The following is a 13,426-nucleotide window of genomic DNA, read 5'->3' as shown; positions in this document are numbered from 1 at the left end:
CGGGATACAGTGAAAAGTGTGGTTTTGCATGCTAACTAGGCAGGTCATCAGGGTAGCAGAACAGAATGCAGAATACAATGTTACAGCCGCAGAGAACGTACCGAGAGAGAGAGAGAGAGAGAGAGAGAGAGAGATCAACACTAACATTTGAGGCGTCCATTAAAAGTTGCTTACAGCAGGGAAGAAGCCATTCTTGAATCTATCCATCCATGTATTCAAACTTTTATATCTTCTGCCCAATGGCAGAGGGTAGGAAAACGTAATCATGGTGGGAGGGGTCTTTGCCCCTTCCTGAGGCAGCAGCAAGTTCAAATGGAGTCAATGGATGCAAGGACTGGGCTGTGTTCACAACACTCTGCAGTTTCTTTCTGACTTGGGGAGAGCAGTTGCCGTACTGTGCTGTAATACATCGATAGGATGCTTTCTATGGTGCATCTATAAAAATTGGTAAGAGTCCGTGTAGACATGCTGAATTTCCTTAGCTTTCCAAGGAAGTAGAGACATTCATGTGCCTTCTTGATGTGCTCCAGAGGTCTGCAATAATATCCCTGAATTGTTAATTAGGAAAATACTCCAAAAGTTGTCTGTTTACACGTTAATGAAGAGCTTTGGGATATTTCCATATGAACAAGGTGATGAGAGGGGGCATTGGTGCGGAGTGTCCAGGGAATATGCATCCTACAGGTTTATGTCCTGGACCTTTTGGGGGATATGATCTCTGTTGTTCCTCTTTGAAAGCCCTCTGAATGGTGAGTACAGGAGCTCTCTCGGACAGAAGAAAGTGAGGACTGATGAAGAGCTTATGCTCGAAACGTCGACTCTCCTGCTACTCGGATTCTGCCTGACTGGCTGTGCTTTTCCAGAGCCACACGTTTTGACTCAGCTCTCCCTCACGGGCTGTGTCACCCACCTCTACCCCTTCCTGTGTCACTCACCTCTCCCCCTTCCTGTGTCACTCACCTCTCCCTCTTCCTGTGTCACCCACCTCTCCCCCTTCCTGTGTCATCCACCTCTCACCTCTCCCCCTTCCTGTGTCACTCACCTCTCCCCCTTCCTGTGTCACCCACCTCTCCCCCTTCCTGTGTCACTCACCTCTCCCCCTTCCTGTGTCACCCACCTCTCCCCCTTCCTGTGTCATCCACCTCTCCCCCTTCCTGTGTCACCCACCTCTCCCCCTTCCTGTGTCACCCACCTCTCCCCCTTCCTGTGTCACTCACCTATCCCCCTTCCTGTGTCACCCACCTCTCCCCCTTCCTGTATCACTCACCTCTCCCCCTTCCTGTGTCATCCACCTCTCCCCCTTCCTGTGTCACCCACCTCTCCCCCTTCCTGTGTCATCCACCTCTCCCCCTTCCTGTGTCACCCACCACTCCCCCTTCCTGTGTCACTCACCTCTCCCCCTTCCTGTGTCACCCACCTCTCCCCCTTCCTGTGTCATCCACCTCTCCCCCTTCCTGTGTCACCCACCTCTCCCCCTTCCTGTGTCATCCACCTCTCCCCCTTCCTGTGTCACTCACCTCTCCCCCTTCCTGTGTCACTCACCTCTCCCCCTTCCTGTGTCACTCACATCTACCCCTTCCTGTATCACTCACCTCTCCCCCTTCCTGTGTCATCCACCTCTCCCCCTTCCTGTGTCACCCACCTCTCCCCCTTCCTGTGTCACCCACCTCTCCCCCTTCCTGTGTCAACCACCTCTCCCCCTTCCTGTGTCACCCACCTCTCTCCCTTCCTGTGTCACCCACCTCTCTCCCTTCCTGTGTCACTCACCTCTCCCCCTTCCTGTGTCACTCACCTCTCCCCCTTCCTGTGTCATCCACCTCTCCCCCTTCCTGTGTCACCCACCTCTCCCCCTTCCTGTGTCATCCACCTCTACCCCTTCCTGGGTCACTCACCTCTACCCCTTCCGGTGTCACCCACCTCTAGCTCTTCTTGTGTTACCCACCTCTCTCCCTTCCTGTGTCACCCACCTCTCCCCCTTCCTGTGTCACCCACCTCTCTCCCTTCCTGTGTCACCCACCTCTCTCCCTTCCTGTGTCACCCACCTCTCCCCCTTCCTGTGTCACCTACCTCTCCCCCTTCATGTGTCACCCACCTCTCCCCCTTCCTGTGTCACCCACCTCTCCCCCTTCCTGTGTCACTCACCTCTCCCCCTTCCTGTGTCACCCACCTCTCCCCCTTCCTGTGTCATACACCTCTCTCCCTTCCTGTGTCACCCACCACTCCCCCTTCCTGTGTCACTCACCTCTCCCCCTTCCTGTGTCACCCACCTCTCCCCCTTCCTGTGTCATACACCTCTCCCCCTTCCTGTGTCACCCACCTCTACCCCTTCCTGTGTCACCCACCTCTACTCCTTCCTGTGTCACTCACCTCTCCCCCTTCCTGTGTCACCCACCTCTCCCCCTTCCTGTGTCACCCACCTCTCCCCCTTCCTGTGTCACCCACCTCTCTCCCTTCCTGTGTCACCCACCTCTCCCCCTTCCTGTGTCATCCACCTCTCCCCCTTCCTGTGTCACCCACCTCTCTCCCTTCCTGTGTCACCCACCTCTCCCCCTTCCTGTGTCACTCACCTCTCCCCCTTCCTGTGTCACCCACCTCTCCCCCTTCCTGTGTCACCCACCTCTCCCCCTTCCTGTGTCACTCACCTCTACCCCTTCCTGTGTCACCCACCTCTCTCCCTTCCTGTGTCACTCACCTCTCCCCCTTCCTGTGTCACCCACCTCTCCCCCTTCCTGTGTCACTCACCTCTCCCCCTTCCTGTGTCACCCACCTCTCCCCCTTCCTGTGTCACCCACCTCTCCCCCTTCCTGTGTCATCCACCTCTCCCCCTTCCTGTGTCACCCACCTCTACTTCGTCCTGTGTCACCCACCTCTCCCCCTTCCTGTGTCACTCACCTCTCCCCCTTCCTGTGTCACTCACCTCTACCCCTTCCTGTGTCACCCACCTCTCCCCCTTCCTGTGTCATCCACCTCTCCCCCTTCCTGTGTCACCCACCTCTCTCCCTTCCTGTGTCACCCACCTCTCCCCCTTCCTGTGTCACTCACCTCTACTTCGTCCTGTGTCACCCACCTCTCCCCCTTCCTGTGTCACCCACCTCTCCCCCTTCCTGTGTCACCCACCTCTCCCCCTTCCTGTGTCACTCACCTCTCCCCCTTCCTGTGTCACCCACCTCTCCCCCTTCCTGTGTCACCCACCTCTCCTCCTTCCTGTGTCACCCACCTCTACTTCGTCCTGTGTCACCCACCTCTCCCCCTTCCTGTGTCACCCACCTCTCCCCCTTCCTGTGTCACCCACCTCTCCCCCTTCCTGTGTCACTCACCTCTCCCCCTTCCTGTGTCACCCACCTCTCCCCCTTCCTGTGTCACCCACCTCTCCCCCTTCCTGTGTCACCCACCTCTCTCCCTTCCTGTGTCACCCACCTCTCCCCCTTCCTGTGTCATCCACCTCTCCCCCTTCCTGTGTCACCCACCTCTCTCCCTTCCTGTGTCACCCACCTCTCCCCCTTCCTGTGTCACCCACCTCTCCCCCTTCCTGTGTCATCCACCTCTCCCCCTTCCTGTGTCATCCACCTCTACCCCTTCCTGTGTCACCCACCTCTCCCCCTTCCTGTGTCACCCACCTCTCCCCCTTCCTGTGTCACTCACCTCTCCCCCTTCCTGTGTCACCCACCTCTCCCCCTTCCTGTGTCACCCACCTCTCCCCCTTCCTGTGTCACTCACCTCTACCCCTTCCTGTGTCACCCACCTCTCTCCCTTCCTGTGTCACCCACCTCTCTCCCTTCCTGTGTCCCCCACCTCTCCCCCTTCCTGTGTCACCCACCTCTCTCCCTTCCTGTGTCACTCACCTCTCCCCCTTCCTGTGTCACCCACCTCTCTCCCTTCCTGTGTCACCCACCTCTCCCCCTTCCTGTGTCACCCACCTCTCCCCCTTCCTGTGTCACCCACCTCTCCCCCTTCCTGTGTCACCCACCTCTCCCCCTTCCTGTGTCACTCACCTCTCCCCCTTCCTGTGTCATCCACCTCTCTCCCTTCCTGTGTCACCCACCTCTCCCCCTTCCTGTGTCACCCACCTCTCTCCCTTCCTGTGTCACCCACCTCTCCCCCTTCCTGTGTCACCCACCTCTCCCCCTTCCTGTGTCACTCACCTCTCCCCCTTCCTGTGTCACCCACCTCTCCCCCTTCCTGTGTCACCCACCTCTCCCCCTTCCTGTGTCACTCACCTCTACCCCTTCCTGTGTCACCCACCTCTACCCCTTCCTGTGTCATCCACCTCTACCCCTTCCTGTGTCACCCACCTCTCCCCCTTCCTGTGTCATCCACCTCTCCCCCTTCCTGTGTCACCCACCTCTCTCCCTTCCTGTGTCACCCACCTCTCCCCCTTCCTGTGTCACCCACCTCTCCCCCTTCCTGTGTCACTCACCTCTCCCCCTTCCTGTGTCACCCACCTCTCCCCCTTCCTGTGTCACCCACCTCTCCCCCTTCCTGTGTCACTCACCTCTACCCCTTCCTGTGTCACCCACCTCTCTCCCTTCCTGTGTCACCCACCTCTCTCCCTTCCTGTGTCCCCCACCTCTCCCCCTTCCTGTGTCACCCACCTCTCTCCCTTCCTGTGTCACTCACCTCTCCCCCTTCCTGTGTCACCCACCTCTCTCCCTTCCTGTGTCACCCACCTCTCCCCCTTCCTGTGTCACCCACCTCTCCCCCTTCCTGTGTCACCCACCTCTCCCCCTTCCTGTGTCACCCACCTCTCCCCCTTCCTGTGTCACTCACCTCTCCCCCTTCCTGTGTCATCCACCTCTACCCCTTCCTGTGTCACCCACCTCTCCCCCTTCCTGTGTCACTCACATCTACCCCTTCCTGTATCATCCACATCTACCCCTTCCTGTGTCACTCACCTCTCCCCCTTCCTGTGTCACCCACCTCTACTTCGTCCTGTGTCACCCACCTCTCCCCCTTCCTGTGTCACTCACATCTACCCCTTCCTGTATCATCCACATCTACCCCTTCCTGTGTCACTCACCTCTCCCCCTTCCTGTGTCATCCACCTCTACCCCTTCCTGTGTCACTCACCTCTACCCCTTCCTGTGTCATCCACCTCTACCCCTTCCTGTGTCATCCACCTCTACCCCTTCCTGTGTCACTCACCTCTCCCCCTTCCTGTGTCATCCACCTCTACCCCTTCCTGTGTCATCCACCTCTACCCCTTCCTGTGTCATCCACCTCTACCCCTTCCTGTGTCACCCACCTCTCCCTCTTCCTGTGTCACTCACCTCTCCCCCTTCCTGTGTCACTCACCTCTCCCCCTTCCTGTGTCACTCACCTATCCCCCTTCCTGTGTCACCCACCTCTCCCCCTTCCTGTGTCACTCACCTCTCCCCCTTCCTGTGTCACTCACCTCTCCCCCTTCCTGTGTCACTCACCTATCCCCCTTCCTGTGTCACCCACCTCTCCCCCTTCCTGTGTCACTCACCTCTCCCCCTTCCTGTGTCACTCAACTCTCCCCCTTCCTGTGTCATCCACCTCTCCCTCTTCCTGTGTCACTCACCTCTCCCCCTTCCTGTGTCACCCACCTCTCCCCCTCCCCCAACTCTGGGTGTGCGTGCAGCCACTTTCTTCCTTGGTGCGCTGTCAATTTCCAGCACAATAGGCAGTGGCACCGAGTGCTCCTCCAATGGTTCCTCACCTCAGCCTGACTGTGTCACTGAGTCCCTGAAATATCCACATCCCCTTCCCGACTGCCCATGCAGTCTACCCCAACAAGGACCACACTCGCCCAAGATGTGCACCCGATTCCTCTTGCCTACAACTGCCTCCCCTTTCCACCTGGACCCAGACTGATGAGATGGACACCTCTTCCCTCATTACACCCTTCCCACCCACACTGTACAGTCTAATCCCCTTCAAAAGCCTGCTTCCCCTCCACCCTCACAATTGTACCGCACTCCAGCCCAGAGCCTGGAGTCCCCAGTCCTGAAGGCAGAGGTTCAGTGTCATGGTTATGTGCTCTCTGACACCCCCAACCCCAACTCCCCACTTAGTTTCTGAGGATGGACCAACTCTGGCCCACTCCCTGGGCCACGTGACTTGAGAACTCCAGCTACTGCTGCCTGTACATCTCCCCGACTGGATTAATCTCTAACACACCAACAGGTTGACCGTAGCCCAGTTCCGGGATGATAGAGGCACAGACTCCCTCACGCCCTCCCTCCCTGACTGGGGGACCACTCCCTGGATGTGGGGCGGGAGGTTGTCCTGATGAGCTGGATCGATGGCAGCCTGCTTGCTGGCCGTGCCGGTGTGTCTTCCAAGAAGCTGCGGTGAGAATGACGTAACACACACCACCGTACAGCGAGATGCGTGGCCTCCTGGGCTGAGGATTCCTGCCCAGCTGACCCACTGTGAGAGTTTTCTAATTGGCACAGTATGGCATGACAGGTCAAGTCAAAGCAAGGCACAGCACAGCAGGGATGCTCTGAGCAAGCACGTGGGCGTTAAGTGAGTGAACGCTAAGAGAGCAAGAGAGCAGCGCTGACCTGTAGCTATGGGCTGGGTGTCTGTGCCTGTGTGCAAAGTGTACCCCTTTCAATGCAGCCTGCAGTGCAACTCCCAGCTTCCCCAGGGCACTACCAGTGAGTAGTAAAAGTGGCCGGCTGATCAAGATGGACACACAAACATAGAAACCAGGAGCAGAAGTGGGCCATTCGGCCCTTCAAGCCTTCTGTGCCATTTGATATGATCATGGCTGATTCTCTGTGTAAATACCATATCCCTATTTCTCTCCATACTCCCTCAAGACTTTAATATCTAAATATTTAGACTTGGAGGAGCCGGTGTTGGACTAGGGTGGACAAAGTTAAAAATCATACAAAACCAGATTATAGTCGAACAGCTTTATTTGGAAGCACTAGCTTTCGGAGCAATGTTCCTGATCAGCACTCCGAAAGCTACTGTTGGACTATAACCTGGTGTTGTGTGATTTTTAACTGACTATTTAGAGTAATAGAGGTCTACAGCATGAAAGCAGACCCTTTGGCCCAACCTGCACATCCCATGCAGTTTTCACAGTTTAAACTAGTCCCATTTGCCTGGATTTGGTCCATATCCCTCCACATCTATCCCATCCATCTACCTGCTAAATGTTTCTTAAATGACAAAATTGTACTTGTTTCCACCACTCCCACTGGCACCCTGTCCTAGACACTCACCACTCTCTGCGTGGAAAGAATTGTCCCACTGGAACCTTTTGTATCCCTCCCCTCTCACCTTAAACCAATGCCCTGTAGTTAGACATTTAATCAATTTCTTTCTTGAATATAGAACATAGAACAATACAGTACAGAACTGGCCCTTTGGCCCTCGATGTTGCGCCGACCTGTGAACTATTCTCAGCTCGTCCCCTTACCCTATCCCATCAGTATCCATGTGCTTATCTAAGGATTGTTTAAATCTCCCTAATGTGGCTGAGTTGACTACATTAGCAGGTAGTGCATTCCACGCCCTTACCACTCTCTGTGTAAAGAACCTGCCTCTGACATCTGTCTTAAATCTATCACCCCTCAATTTGTAGTTATGCCCCCTCGTACAAGCTGACGTCATCATCCTAGGAAAAAGACTTCAACCGTCCACCCTACCTAATCTTCTGATCATCTTGTATGTCTCTATTAAATCCCCTCTTAGCCTTCTTCTTTCCAATGAGAACAGACCCAAGTCCCTCAGCCTTTCCTCATAAGACCTTCCCTCCAGACCAGGCAACATCCTGGTCTACACCGTTTCCAGTGCTTCCACATCCTTCCCGAAATATGGCAACCAGAACTGTACACAACATTCAAAATGTGGCCACACTAGCGTTGTGTATAGTTGCAGCATGATATAGTGGCTCCGGAACTCAATCCCTTTACAAATGAAACCTAACACACCATATGCCTTCTTAACAGCACTATCCACCTGGGTGGCAACTCTCAGGGATATATAGTAAAGTCCCTGTTATCCCAATCCCAAGCATCGAGAATTCCCGTGCATATGGCATCTGCTTGGAATCCAAATAACAGGGATGTTCCTGATTTTAGTTATTGGGGGAGAATAATGGGTCTGAGGTTTTATTAAAGCTGGTTCAGGACTGACCCCATCGATAAATCCACAATCATCTATAGCCTGCCTCGTATACTGGGATTTATGGCTGGCTGCTTGGTTTTAATCTCACGTTGTGTTAGGAACAAATTAGCGTATCACATGCCACTCACAGGTTCAGCTGACTGGCCCTCCCCTCCCCGCCCCCACCCCCAGCCAACTCCCCACGCATTTCAGAGACAGGAGAGATTACTATATGCAGTGACCAACCTCCACAGCCTTCCACAAGCGCAGATTCCACGGGTTCACTATCCTCTGAGTTAAGAAATCTTTCCTCATCTCAGTCTTAAATGGCCGACCCTGTATCCTGAAACTGTTCCCAGGGGAAAACCTCCTCTCTGCTTCTGGTCCATGTTCCCCTTATTGGGGCAGCACACTGAAAATCAAACTCTGCTATCCCCAGAGTTGTCAGAAAAATTAAAGATGTTTTTTCATCCACACAATTTGGATGTCGTCGTCTAGTTCAGTATTTATTGCCCATCCCTAATCTGGACAATTAGGGATAGGCAATCAATACTGGACTGGAAAGAGGTCAATTAAGAGTCAACCACATTGTTGTGGGTCTGGAGTCAGACCAGGGAAGGACAGCAGTTTCCTTCCCTAGAGGTCATTAGTGAACCTAATGGATTTATTCCAACAACTGAGATGGTCAACATTAGATTCTCAACTCCTGGTTTTGATTGAATTCATATTCCACCATCTGCCATCGCAGGATTGAAACCTGGGTCCCCAATACTTTGCTGGGTCTCTGGATTAATAGCTGAAAATGTGTTGCTGGAAAAGCGCAGCAGGTCAGGCAGCATCCAAGGAACAGGAAATCCAGCATCTGCAGTCCTCACTTTCTCCTCTCTGGATTAATACTCTAGTAATAATACCACTAGACCATCGCCTCACCTTCCACACAAAGTTCCCCTGGTTACCTGATTAAGATTGGTTGTAAAGCACGAACCATGTTTCTGTACTGAACAAGAATCACTATTTATTACAATAATTAGACTCTAGCTACAAATAAACACTTAAAAAAACATCAGCATAAACACTACTAAATTTAAATTCTAACCCCCTTATAAACTCCCCAGTCACACATGCACGCGGGAACACACAGGGAAGAAATAGGTTATGGCAGAGGAAGATTTACTGGATTAGTTAAAATGAAATGAGAGAGAAAAGGAAACTGAAGTCTAGTGATAACCCAATGAATTGAAAGGTCACTGGTTTTAATGTGTTTCGTGTTTGTCTGAAGGATTGAGGGTGTGTCTTTAGATTAAGTGTTTTACCTCAGCAGTAATGAATTGAACTATGAAAGACTGGACGAAAGTGAGGACTGCAGATCCTGGAGATCAGAGTCAAGATTAGAGTGGTGCTGGAAAAGCACATGTGGGGAGATTGCACGTTCTCCCCGTGTCTGCGTGGGTTTCCTCCGGGTGCTCCGGTTTCCTCCCACAGTCCAATGATGTGCAGGTCAGGTGAATTGGCCATGCTAAATTGCCCATAGTGTTAGGTGTATTAGTCAGAGGAAAGTGGGTCTGGGGGGGGGTGGTTGCTCTTTGGAGGGTCGGTGTGGACTAGTTGGGCCGAAGGGCCTGTTTCCACACTGTAGGGAATCTAAAAAAAGTATCTAAAAGCAGATCAGGCAGCATCCGAGGAGCAGGAAAATCGATGTTTTGGGCAAAAGCCCGATTCCTGATGAAGGGCCTTTGCCCGAAACATCAATTTTCCTGCTCCTTGGATGCTGCCTGACCTGCTGTGCTTTTCCAGCACCACTCTAATCTAGACTCTGATCTCCAGCATCTGCACTCCTCACTTTTGCCAAGTTGATTTTAACCTTACTGCAAATCCTCTTGCAAGTATGCCTACCTAGAAGATTTGGAGATGTTGTTGTTGGACTGGGGTGTACAAAGTTAAAAGTCACACAACACCAGGTTATAGTCCAACAGGTTTAATTGGAAGCACACTAGCTTTCGGAGTAGTGTGCTTCCAATTAAACCTGTTGGACTATAACCTGGTGTTGTGTGATTTTTACCTGGAAGAGTACTCCTCCTCTGAAAGGCTGGAGTCAAGTTTAAAAACAGACTCAGTGAAGCAGACATGATCACGTGGATTTGTCAACTAAAATTGGGATTGTTATGAAATTGTACTGTGTAAATATCATACAGTTACAAGGATGACATCAAGGTGGTAACAGCATGAGCAAGCTAAGACTGAGAGCAATGCTTATTAAAACCAAGAGATAAGCCTCTTTCACAGGAAAGCAAGCTGGCCTTAATGAGTTAGTGGATTAAACCAGCCTTGGAGAATGTGATAGGTTTGTGAGGTTTGCCAATTCTCAGTCTGAATATTTGCTGGAGACTGGATTGTGTCAAGAGTTTGAATGGTCTGTTTGACACTATGGAAAAAGAGGAGACAGAATGTTTACCTTAGAGCATGGATAACAAGCCCAGGAGGTCACCAGAGGTTAAGATGGAGTTGGAGCTGCTGATCATCTGTTTAAATCTGATCCTCACACAAGTCCATGTAAATGGGCTCACTTGTAATTATAAACATACTTTGGGTAAGTATTTTGCGACAGTGTTCATTGTGTATTTTGCTTTAATAAAGAACATTGTTAGAAATGGTGTGCTGGGATTTGGGGTAAAGGCAGGAAATTCACATGAGATAATCAATCCAGTGCAGATACGACAGGCTGAATGGCCTCCTTCTATACCACGATAATTCTATGATAGAACTGCTTTGGGTTATTGATATTCAGAGTAAAGCCAAAGAACCAGAGAATGTGAACTGACATCAGTTCAGTGGTTTAAATTCACGAGTTGTTAAGATATTCCTTCTGACTTTTGACCTTGCCTTTCAGTTGTCTTTGGCTGGATGCTTCCACTGGTTTTCAAGTTGGCTGGTTCATGTATAAAAGCTTAAAATTCACAGCTTACAACAACTGAAGGGAAGATGAATTGAAGATCTTCAAACTGGGTTTTGACTGCAGAGAACAGACAGACAGCTCCTCTTTGATGGAGATCAGAATAATTCTCTGTCTATCTAGTTCCCAGCCCCAAGTTGTTCAGTTAATTGAGAACCAATCACAGGGTTGTTGGCAGACAAAAGGCTTTTGTCATTGATAGTGGGTGGCAACTCCACTGACCAATCAATGTCTCGTTGCCACCACCTCCCCCAGAGCTGCATCTGTACATAAAACCCTTCAGCTCAAATTCATCTGCAGCCCCTTCAATTACTGACCATAAGATCTTAAGACCATAAAACACAGGTAGCAGAAATAGGTCATTCAACCCATCGAGTCTACTCCACCATTCAGTGAGATCATGGCTGATCTGAAAATCCTCAACTCCATTTGCCTGCCTTTTCCCCATAACACTTTGACAAGATGAATACAGTAACTGAGTATTATTTATAACCAGAAAGAAGGTAGAAAGCTATAGAACAGAGGGATTTGCAAGTTGTTGTCCCATGAATCACAGCGTCCAAGTTCAGTGGGTAATAGGGAAGGCAAATGGAATGTTGGCCTTTAATTCAATGGAAATGGAGTCTAAGCGTAGGGAGGTTTTCTAAAGATATACATGACATTTATCAAACCTCAGCAAGAATACTATGGACAGTTTTGTGACCCTTATCTAAGGAGAGACACAATGCCCTTGGAGACAGTCCAGAGAGGGTTCACTCAGCTGCTACTATGTATGAGGAAAAGCTCTGTAGGTTGGGAAACATACAACATTCTTGACAGGGTAGGTGCTGAAAGGTTGTTTCTGTCAAGTTGTTACCCATTTGCTTACCTGTCTATACTCCTCTGCAGATTCTTTGTGTCATCCTCACTGCTTGTCTTCCAGCCTATTTTTGTGTCATCCACAAACCTGGCGACAGAACATTTATTTTCCTCATCCAAGTCATTAATTATATTGGAAAGAATTGTGGCCCCAGCACTAATCCCTGTAGCACAAAATTAATTACAGTTTGTCAGCCTGAAAATGTCCCCCTTATCCCAAGTATCTGTTTTCTGTTAGTTAGCCAATCCTCTCTCCATGCTGATACACTACCTCCAACACCATGGGCTGTTATCTTATTGAGAAGCCCAATGTGTGGTACTTTATCAAACGCCTTTTGCAAAATCCAGATATGTTGAATCCATGACTTCCCCTTGATCTATCCTGCTTGTTTCCTCCTCAACAAATTCTAATATGTTTGTCAGCCATGACTGGCTCATACAGTCCACTGGGAGCAGGTGTAGGCTATTCAGCCCTTTGAATCTGCTTCATAATAGGATTGTGGCTGATCCACTATCTCAGCACAATACACCTGCTACCTCCCCATAACCCTTGATGTCTTTAAGATCTACAACTGGATCTATCACTTACTCTGTGTTAAGCGACATCCCATTACAAAGCTCACAGAGTATTGAAGAGGATTTGTGCACCCTTGACTTTTTTCATTCATGTAACCACTTCTCTCTGATTGAAAAATACTGCTAAATAAGGCAAAATGGCTGACAGAACTGTCAACTCATCCATTTGGGTTAAGGAAGATTAATTGAACTGATTGGACGTTGGAGGGAACCATGAGAATGATTGACCAATTGGGAGGAGTTGCAGAGGATGGGGGGGAGTGTCAGAGGTGTGACATGGGACAGAGATTCCAGGAATCCCTCCAATCAGAGTGGACAACGAGGGGTTGTGATCCACCTTTGCAAAGAGATGATCCCTCTATTCTCGGTCTTGGAAATGAAACTAAGGATGTACAGAACACAAAAACAGAATTTATTCAGAAACATAAATGTTCGTTTTTCTCTATGTACAATAACCAGACACCTCAGGAGTACTCAAGTAGTTCAGAATGGGTGATATGTAGACAGGTTTTCAACAAATAACATATGGCAAATTGCCCTTGTTAATCAGTTACAAAACTGATTGACGTAACAACGTCACCCGCATACTGTGTGCTTAAGACCCTCATTCTGTTGTTCATTTTCCTGGCCATGACAGGTCAGGGAGAGTGGAGTAACAAGGGGAAATGCAGGATCTGGGAATAAAGTGGTGAATAAATGAAGAGGGCAGGTTGAGAATTCACAACCTGTTGTAGAATTCTGAGGAGAGGGTATGTGTTATAACCCCTTCTCACTGCTAATATGACAGGAACAGAAATTTACAAATGTCAAATTTGGGAGAGGTTCATAATGACTCAAACCATGTCTCCATCATGAGCTCAAACCACATTCCACAATGAGTCACTCCAGTCAATATCCAAATTCGTTCACCAGAGGGTCTCTACAACACTCTGTGGAGTCCACCTGTCGTTTAAC

This window comes from Chiloscyllium punctatum, chromosome 9 (assembly GCF_047496795.1).
Source record: "Chiloscyllium punctatum isolate Juve2018m chromosome 9, sChiPun1.3, whole genome shotgun sequence".
Taxonomy (NCBI): Eukaryota; Metazoa; Chordata; class Chondrichthyes; order Orectolobiformes; family Hemiscylliidae; genus Chiloscyllium; species Chiloscyllium punctatum.
Note: the sequence above shows the minus strand (reverse complement) of the source record.